General features: G+C 40.1%; 1 protein-coding gene and 1 non-coding gene across 7 annotated transcripts in view; one reads left to right on the top strand and one right to left on the bottom strand.

Moving 5' to 3' along the window:
• Positions 1-750: 750 nt before the first annotated feature.
• Positions 751-8794, top strand: part of LOC6044762 (protein bric-a-brac 1) — a 44709-nt gene continuing 36665 nt past the window's right edge. The window contains exons 1-2 of one of the 6 annotated variants that reach the window (XM_038266769.1): positions 751-1090; positions 1480-1719. The gene's annotated coding sequence lies outside the window, so the exon portion shown is untranslated. Of the gene's footprint in view, positions 1127-1278; positions 1720-8794 lie in introns of all 6 variants that reach the window. The other 5 variants (XM_038266768.1, XM_038266766.1, XM_038266763.1 and 2 more) reach the window with 5 other exon arrangements.
• Positions 8663-8735, bottom strand: Trnav-aac. Its single transcript has one exon. It is a non-coding gene; the product is annotated as a tRNA-Val (tRNA).

Genomic DNA, 8794 nt, shown 5'->3' with positions numbered 1-8794 from the left:
ATTCTTGCCCCCTCTCTCTTTTCCTCTTCTCGGCGCGCAACACGTTCTTTCCCCTGCTCGGAGAGTGTGTGCCTCTTTATTTACCCGCCGTAAAAGGAAGGATAAATTTTAATAAAAGTTTTTTGTTGTTGTTGCGCTGCCCTTCAATGCACGAGAGCAGTGAAGGTTGTGTGAAAGAGAGAATAAGGCAGGGAGAGGGAGCAATTTACTCCCAGCGCTCATTTGAACACTCAGTTGAGGGGAAAAAGCCTTGAGTTCAAATTTGTAAAAAGGCCAACACTAAAAGTATTGTAACTTTAAAGATAATCAATATTTTAATGATTTTTTTTAGAAATCGTGATTTTTATTATTTAAACAACAAATTTTCTACTGTAATAATCTAAGTTTACGCAAAAAGTAAGAAAAAACATTTCAGTTTTTTCAAGAAACTGACTTTATGTAAACACATTACTTCTAAAATGCATTTTTTGCTGTTATCACTACCGCTCTCGAGAGAGCGCTCACGAGCGCAACAAAAAAGCACGTTTTTTGCCACTCTCTCCGAATGCAATATACTGCGAGAGCGAGAGCGCGCGATACCGGCTCACCGGTGCGCGCGAGCGAGACACAAACAACAACAAAAAACGCACACACATTTGAAAATGAGTAAAAAACGAGCGCTCGCTCCCTCTCCTCTCTCACTCTTTGTTTTGTGGCACATGAAAAAAACGAAAAAACGAAAGAAACCAGTTCGGAGGGCAAAATTAGCGCACCAAACTTGGCTCATTTCGGAAACAGCCATCGGCGAGAACGGACCGAGTTCGAGCCCCCGTCAGACTCGCGTGACGTTTTTTGTGTGTTGTGCTGCTTTTTTCGAAGAATTTTATAGAAAAAAAATATAAATAAAAGAACGTAGTAGGCGAGAGTGATTCACCGGAATTTCTTCGCTGCTCAACTTGTTCACGATAGTGAGCGATCTTAGTAGGCTGTGTACGTGTGTGCGTGCGTGTTTATCTATTGATAAGCGCGACAAGTGTCAGTTTGGAGCCCACGTGTGTGAATCATCACAGCCTACTCAGCCTCAGAAGAGAGGCTCACGTGCCGAATTAAGGTGAAGCTTGCACTTTGCGAGTTTAAGGTCACACAGGTGTGTGAGAGTGTGCGAAACAAACAATTAAACGGAATTTCTCGCCATTGTTTTGGGTACACGCTCAAGTGAGATTGCGGTGTTTGTGCTAGTGTGTGCGATTTTTCCGTGTAACGAGAGAAGTCTAAACAAATTCCGCGGCACAAAAACAGAGGAGATAAGTGTTTTTGCGCGCGCGTCCGTTCTCAATTCTACAGAAATTAGCAAACAAACACGTGTCGGTGTGTGCGTTCGCAAAACCTTGCTGAATCACTATTTTAAACAGTTACACACTCGAAAAAAAAGAAACAACAAACTTCCGGAAATTGCTGGAAAGTGCAGCCTTTTCTCTCACTCAAAAGTCAATCAAACAGATCCATCAAAAGTGATACTACTCTGTGTTTGGATGTGTGTGTATTTGCTGAATAAACACTGATAACAAAGGAGGCAGCGGCGGCGATTTGAACAAAAAACAAGAAAAAAATTGGGACGCCCCTCGTTCAAGAGGGGAGCGAGCGTGCGGCAAACGAAAACAAACAAACGTCACTGGACGCTGATAAGGAAGTGTGAGTGGCGACAACAACAACGCAGCAACCTGTTCGCAGACACTTTCGGTAAGTCAACAAGTGGATATCTTTTTGCAGGGAAGTGCAATATGGTGTTGGGTGTAATTGAACGTCATTTTGGGTTAATGAAACTCAGCGTGTAAGGAAACGTCAACGCAGTCAACTTGACGTTGCGCAAACGTCAAAATTCCTTTGAAAAGCACTAAAAATCGATTTGAAAATGAGAATTTAATGTTTCAAAGCATTACTCATGGAAATTTCCACGTTCACATTTTTTTTATCTATAAAATACAATCGCCTAAGCGGCGAACAAACAAAACATGGAGCTGCAAAAAAAGAGTCGTGAGACCTCCACACATTGTGCACATGTGTTTGTGTGTGTGCGGCGAGTTTCCCAAAGTATTGATTTTTCCCCACTTTTTCTGAGTAATTTGAGGCGTTTTTTGCTGCGTCCCCCCTCTTCCAACTTGAAAAGCCGGGCCCTTTTTTCCTCCTCCCCACTGGGTATTCTCTAACACATAAAGCGACCTATTTCAGGTCAGCGTGTATTGTCCCTGAGGGAAAAGTTTTTTTTGAGTTGATTTTTTATATTTTTGGTGACAGTTTACCTTAACAGGGGGTCGTTCATAATTTACCCCTTTTTAAATATTTTTAAGTCAATTTTGTTTTAGAAATTTGCATTTTGTTAGCATTAGTTAAGCTGTCAAAGTGTCATAAAGATTTGCCATAATCGTACCCTAAACGTCAAAATTACAAATAACTTTCTATTCTTTCTTTAAATTCAAACAACGAGTTCGTAATCGATGAACGACCCCAACTTTTGAGACGTTTTTCCAGGGATCACTCCAGAAATTTCTTTCCCCTCCCTTGAAAAAGGACCTCGTTTTGTGGGAGTGTGGTGGAAAGTTTTTGTGACCAAACTGTCCCTTTTCCCTTCTCGTTGCTCGCCCAACCCTAAGTTTGATCATATTTTGTCGGTATTCCACTAAAAACTGTCAAACTAGAAAGCTAGCATAACTTTTTGGAAGGTTTTGTTCTTTTTTGTTTCAAAAAATACTTTTATTTAAATAATATTAAACTTCTATGAAATATTACTGCAATAAATAAAATTAAGTGACAATCTTTTTCCAAGAGCAAACCCCTCAACCCCCACTCCGACGATGACCACACGGGACAAAAACGACCCACACGTGGGTTGGCACTCAAGTTGCTTGGAATTCGGAGAAGGAAATTTTCATACCAAGCAGGGAACGGGGGAAATTTGTGTGGAAATTTTCCAAAAATTCCACGACAAAAACGATCGTTAGGGCGAACTTTACTAATGGAACCGAGAAAAAGGAGATTTGCTAGGGTGGTTCCCGAAAAAAGTTGACTTTGGTTGTTTTATGGCAAGTTTTATGGCGAGCTGTCATTCCTACACTGTTATTTGGAATCAAGCAAAAAGCTTAAATTTTAGTTTCACTTTTTGCGTTTAAACAACCGGAAAACCAAACCTTCAAAAACGCAAAAATGTACCTTTCTCTCACATTTCACACGAAAGCCATCAACTTTTTGTCCCCAAGAAACGGCCATTTATCACAAAGGGGGGGTCGCAGGAAAAACAAGCAATTAGGTCGGCTCGGCTCCACCCTAGCAAAAACAATTTAGAAAATGTAAGTAGGTGGCAAAAACGGGCTCTCCTTTTTCCACCTCCTCCTCCTTCTGCTCCACCCTCGACATGGTAATCCAACCTTTTTCCCGGGAAAATTGTAGGACAACGGTCTATTTTATTCGAATTGAGTTCTTTTTTTTTGCTCTCGCTGGGGAAAATCCATTTTCAGTAGGAGCGACAACAACAAAAAAAAGCGAGGAATGAGGAAAGAAGAGGCAATTTGGCGAGCATTAAAGTATAGAAATATTGTAGTTTTGTGGTGTGGGTAAAGGACGACCCGTCCCTAGATGGACGGAGGAAGCAACAAAGGTTAGGGTGATGTGACGGTTGTTGGGTTTGACGTTTCGACATTTTTATGGCAAGTTTGCTTTGTTTACCAAATTTTCGAAACGTCAATTTAAATATTTTTAAACTTCAGTTGAAAAATTACTTTTTTCCAAAAAATCAGATAGCGTAATGTCCACACATTTGACGACGTTTGTGGCGATCCCATAATGATGATTACCAAGCCAGAACTCACACCACCTCAGCTCAGCTCGGCGTTGTTTACCCTGTTTTATTCAGCGTTCCACTGTTCCATTTTGACTTTTCCAATGTGTGGCCGTTGCCGTTTTTCACGTGGTGCACTTGTGCACAAGATCTTATCGCTGCTGTGTGTGTTTTTCCCGAACAAATTCACGCTCAAAGTCTTTGTAATTTCGATTTGTTGTTTTTTTTTTGTGGTGAGAATGTTTGCTCTGACGTTTTGCGGTTGCTCCTTTTTTGCGGAATTCTTAGTCAGACTTTCTTTGTTTCGATAGAATGCAACTTTTTTGTTGACAAAAAAGCATTTATGGCAACACTGAACACAACTGTCAAAGTTGCCATAATGGCGCCTTCCAGTTTGACAGCTCCCAAAACGTCACTCTAAATTGGGTTAAAGCCAACATTTTTGCACACTTCACCACCGGAATCAATTTCGCAAATGAGGTCACCGGCCTCCGCTGGGATCCATCATCCCGAGTGACAAAAATGTCACACTTTGGCAAAATATTTATAGCGCTATCTTCGTTCCGTTTCGATCGAAAAAAAAACAGTTCTCGGTGGACCTCACCCCTCAGCTTGACAGCATCCCTCCTCTTTTTCTTTTTTGGGTTAATCGATAATTGTTATAATTATAAACAATCGATTTTCGGTTCGTCACACCGACTGACCATTTCCAAGTTTTGACACCTTTCCGTGAGTGAGTGAGTGTGAGTCAAAATTTTATCGCGTTTTGACACAAAGCGCGAGTGAGAATTCCACAAAATAATAAACAAAAACAAAAATGTGCGCACCGGCACCGGGCAGATGGGAAATTTTGCTGATTCGAAGGAGGCGACAAAGAATTGAGATCGATTTGGTGTGTTTTTCTGGTTCAAGGTTAGCGGAAGCGGCTTTGTTTTGTTTTGAGCGCGGGTGACAGTTTGTTGTTGGAAGTGGCGCGTCGATTTTTTTCAGTGTTTTTGTTTTGGGTTTTGAGGAAAGATGATGAAATTTGTTGTTTTTGACAACACTGTTGCTTTTTTTTATAGCAACAAAAATTAGATGTAGATTTCGTTCAGTGTATTTATACTTTTTCCAGAGATTAATCTTGACTAAACGTCATCACACTTCCAGGTAATTCAATTTCGTAGGGCACAAAACTTGTTTGTGCGCGCGGTTCTTCCAAGAAAATAAAAAAGTAAATCCCCGACCCGCCTCCTCCATGGAAAGTTGCGTGTTTGTCTTTTGCATTTGGACGACGACGGGGTTTATTGAAAAATATTTTTTCCGTTCTCTCGATTTTGAATAATGCCGCCAGGGGGAGTTCGCGCGCAGAATTGTTTACTCATCACGCGTTCTTTTTTCTTTTATTTCAAGCGTAAATATACTAGTCAGATCACTGTTTATGGAACTTTTGTGCACTGGTTGTGGTTTTTTTTTTTTGATAAGAACGCAAAATTAGCTGTCATGGTCGTGATTCACAGCGCTCTTTTGTTAGGCTTGATGATGTGAATTATGACTAAAATTAAGCTGAGATAAATTATATTATTTTGTTTTTATGCCATCATTACTATGTGACATTTGCTAAAACGAATTTTTGACTGAATTATTCAAGAAAACGAAGTAAGAATTTTGATTAGTGTGCCTCAGAAAACTTATGCAAAATCTATTGATAGAATAAGAACACAAAAGCAATTAAGTTATTCAACTCATTTAAGGTTTGACATCTGACGTAAGACATTGAAAGAATACCTCGAGGGGTATGACAATCAACATAACCTAAAATGCTATAATTATTTTGTTTACTTTGTTTTTATTTTAGCCGGAAAGAGAAAAAAGTCACAATTTCTTTGGCATCACCTAATTAAAACTGTAAACAATCGTCCCCGATCGTGTGACAGGTGTCAATTGCCTCTGCAAGCACAGCTTTCCGTTTCTCCGTACTCCATTTCTTTTAACATTTTGTTTGACAGCAAACAAAAAACCCAACCTCACAAAGTGACGCAACCGCCACTCTCGAAGGCCCCCTTCAACTTTACGAAAAATATGAAACACAAACCCCATTAAAAACGGACTTCAACTAATTCAACGCGTTAAAAAAATCGCCCCAATTAGACTATCTTCTTCACGTCTTGGTCGTCGTCGACGACTTCGTGGCCGTTAAGAGCCCCAGAATTCATCTCTCAGTACCAAGGTGTTAGTTTTTTTTTCGTCCAAACGCTCGTCTCACAAAGTTACCACAAATTGTGCACATCTCTTCAGTGGAAATTGTTACAAAAAAAGCTTGACGCAGCGGTCAAAAACGTGGATTTGGAGGTTAGGACACCCCGAGACAACAACAACCAAAAAGTGGTAATTGAAGCGCTACGCTTGACTTTTTGTTTGACACTTGGGACCTCAACTGGCGCGCCATAAAAATTTAGATGGACAGAGCGAGACCGAAAAAAAAAATCGACAGAAAAAAAAACTCAAAGTCATGCGTAATTCCGGCTTCGTTCGATTTCAGATCGAAATTATATTTTTTCCCCCTTCTTGTAAAACCCCTCGTTTTCCCCCTTCCATTTGCCTCGCGTCTGCTTAAATGAAATTAATCATAATCAAAAAATCGTTTTAACCTTTTCTCCTTTTTCGGACCCGGCTGCTGGATTCTCTCTCTCTCTCGCACACACTCGTTCGCCTCTGTTTTTTGTTTTGATTTGGTTTACTTCAAGTGTCTCCCCACTTGGCCTCCTCTCCGCGAGAGATCCACGACCTTCAGCGCGCCGAGGCGCACGGAAATGGTTGGAATTGGTGATTTTGACAGTTGTGAGGCGAATGTTGTCGAAATGTTGTGTTTATTTTTTTCAGTGTAGTTCATTGTTTTGCGAGGGGAGGGACACTTTCATACTAACAACAATAATTTAAAGTAAAAATTCTTACTGCTTTTTGAATGACGGTCAAATTTAGAACCTTTTGACAATTTTATAGCGAATGCTGTAAAAATGTATGCTAATTTTTTTTAGTGTAGTTCATTGTTTTTATCGGGTAGGTCATTGTTATAGAAATAGCAATTATTTTGACCAATTTTTTTAAAGCAACTTTTCAACCAAAAAATAATCAATGCACATTGAATTTGAAGTGAACAAAAATGTGTATTTTTTGTATTTTATTTTTTGTTGGGTTGGCCAAACTTTATGACAACTTTTATAGCAGCTCTAAAAAAACAATTTTAAAAGTGTATTTCCTTAGCAAGGGGTAAGGCAAAGTGCAATAAACCTTATGACAACTTTTATAGCAACTAAAAAAATTACATTTGACCATTTCGACACAACTTTTCGCACGAAATTTCCCCAATTTCGCCCATTCCGTGGTCCAAAACCAATTTCTTGGACGCCGATCATTGTCGTTCGTTTTTTTTGTTGCAATTCCAAGTTCTCTCTTGACGTCGTTTTGTGTGCTTTTAAACCAAATTTGACGGACCCAAGAGCAGCGCAAAAAAAAGCACCTCACAGAATCCAAACGCAAAAAGAAGAGAGAGACTTGTTATTTTTTGCCCCTCTCCTCCTCGCGCACTGTTTTGCACATTCATTCAAATATAGCTATTAACCTCGTAATTTTTTGCTTATTTTTCAATATAATACAATTTGTGTCTCTTTTTTTGTTGTTCCCGTTCTTGGCCAGCGCCGCGTTGTTATTTCTCATTATTTTTACTTTTGTGCGTTGCTGTACGTGACGCAAAAGAAACTTTACGCAGTCGGGGAAAAAAAAGTGCGGACCTTTTGTTCTGGAAAAATTGAGCTTGACCTCGACGAATTCTGGCAAGCGCAGTTTGCCATAAAAACCACGTGTTTAGACGTTTGCGCAACAATTTTATGGCAACGCTCGCCAGCAAACTTTCATATTTTCCAACTCAAACGTCACACAAAAAAGCTAAAAGGGACAACAAAAAGCGCCACAAACAGTCAAACAAATGGGCCTAATCATCATTACCTTAAGGGAAGACGTCGTCGCCAATGACAACAACAGCATCGAAAGCTTCGGAGAGGGAGGCGCAAAAAATAGCATAATAAGAGGAGGACAACCACACACACACGTGTCACGCGAAGACGACGATGACAGCTCGCTTTTTATGGCAACCGGCAATAGTTGTAATAATGTGTAGTAGGCTTTGCAGGAGGGGGGCAAAAAAAAAGTTAGCTGGAGGCCTTCTACGAAACAACATGTTGAACTCTATTTCAAAGAAGCAGCGAGAGAGGGAGAGGGAGCAAAAATTTCAAAATATCTCCTTTTATGGGACGCGCGGACGTCAAAGTGACGGACGACTTTTGGGAGGAAATACACGATGAAAAAGAGAGGGTGGGTGGGGGCGAGGGGGTAATTGCTTTTTATAGTTGTGACTACGTAATTTTAAGAGAGAGAGACACATAGTGGAAAAAACGAAAAAATATTACTACAAAACGGCTAATTGGTTTGTTGGACGCGAGGAGTTTGACAGACGACGACGACGCGGAAAGGCAAAAAAAAGTAGTGAAATGAATCATAATCATGCTTTTTTCTGTGGTCTGGTAAAGTGCCATTTCGAACGAAATGGTTACGACTGGCGACGGTAATGTTGGTTGAAGGAGGTAGAAGCAAAAAAAAAAACATTCGTCAAGTGTGTCAACGCAATTTTAGGGAATTGTCCGAAAAACACGCCATTATGGCGAAGCCATAAAAACAAACTGTCAAAGTTGTTGTTGTCCACATTTTAAGAGCATTGCTTCATTTGCAGTTTTGCGTGTTCTTTGAAACATCCAAACTTCAAATTTTAAAACTTTGCTATAAAATGCCGTTTAATTCACCGCAAAAAAAACATCTTGTTTCCGCCCGGGATCGAACCGGGGGCCTTCCGCGTGTTAGGCGGATGTGATAACCACTACACCACGGAAACCGATGATTCAGTCTTTTGATTTTGTTGAACACTTCTTCAAATTTGGAATCTACATGTAC

The sequence above is a fragment of the Culex quinquefasciatus genome, chromosome 1 (assembly GCF_015732765.1).
Source record: "Culex quinquefasciatus strain JHB chromosome 1, VPISU_Cqui_1.0_pri_paternal, whole genome shotgun sequence".
NCBI classification, from domain to species: domain Eukaryota; kingdom Metazoa; phylum Arthropoda; class Insecta; order Diptera; family Culicidae; genus Culex; species Culex quinquefasciatus.
The sequence above is the reverse complement of the archived record's forward strand: the minus strand, read 5'-3'. Positions and strand labels throughout refer to the sequence as shown.